We start from the raw sequence: 643 nt of genomic DNA, 5'->3' as shown, positions 1-643 counted from the left end.
ACAGCTTAACGTTGTGGGCAGGACTCCTACCTGAGCAGGGAGACCCCAATGGATTTCTAGTCCTGATAGGGAGAGGGAGCCTCCTGGGTGGGGAACCTGATAGGGAGTTGGACGATCCGCCCATTGTGGGTGATTGACAGGGCAGGTTTGATCCATGTTTTCATTTCAAAAGTAATTTTGAATATTTGTGGAAAGTTCGCCCACCTTGAACATGTAGAAGATGTCTTCTGATAGTTAATCGACTGTTGTCACATTTAAGGATCACTGTAGCAGGTAAGATGAAGGCTACACAGGACCAGCTGGAGATGCCGGGGATTGAACCCAGGGCCTCACACATGCTCAGCATGCGCTCTACCACTGAGCTACATCCCCTCTGGTAGAGTCACTGTTTAACTGGTGAATGAATTTCCAGTTGATTTTAGGAAACCTAGAAGTTCCTCAGGTGCCATCAATCTTAAGTCTCTCCTTCACTTTGTGTGTGGTTCAAAGTCAGTGGTTTCATCAGAGCTCAACAACAGAACAAGCTGAAGTCTTCTGGAGAACGAGGGCACCGATCCCACCACCTCTCACATGCTAAGCTAGCGCTCTACCATTGAGCTCCTTCCTCTGCTCAGCAACATAACAGATAATGCAGGTTGACCTT

General features: G+C 47.9%; 1 non-coding gene across 1 annotated transcript; it reads right to left on the bottom strand.

The window, feature by feature from the left end:
* Nucleotides 1-300: 300 nt before the first annotated feature.
* Nucleotides 301-372, bottom strand: trnaa-agc (transfer RNA alanine (anticodon AGC)). Its single transcript has one exon. It is a non-coding gene; the product is annotated as a tRNA-Ala (tRNA).
* Between the last annotated feature and the right edge of the window lie 271 nt (nucleotides 373-643).

This window comes from Aulostomus chinensis, chromosome 1 (assembly GCF_037954235.1).
Source record: "Aulostomus chinensis isolate RoL2024-O1b breed Wild chromosome 1, RoL_Achi_v1.0, whole genome shotgun sequence".
Taxonomy (NCBI): domain Eukaryota; kingdom Metazoa; phylum Chordata; class Actinopteri; order Syngnathiformes; family Aulostomidae; genus Aulostomus; species Aulostomus chinensis.
Note: the sequence above shows the minus strand (reverse complement) of the source record. Positions and strands in the feature narration are given on the sequence as shown.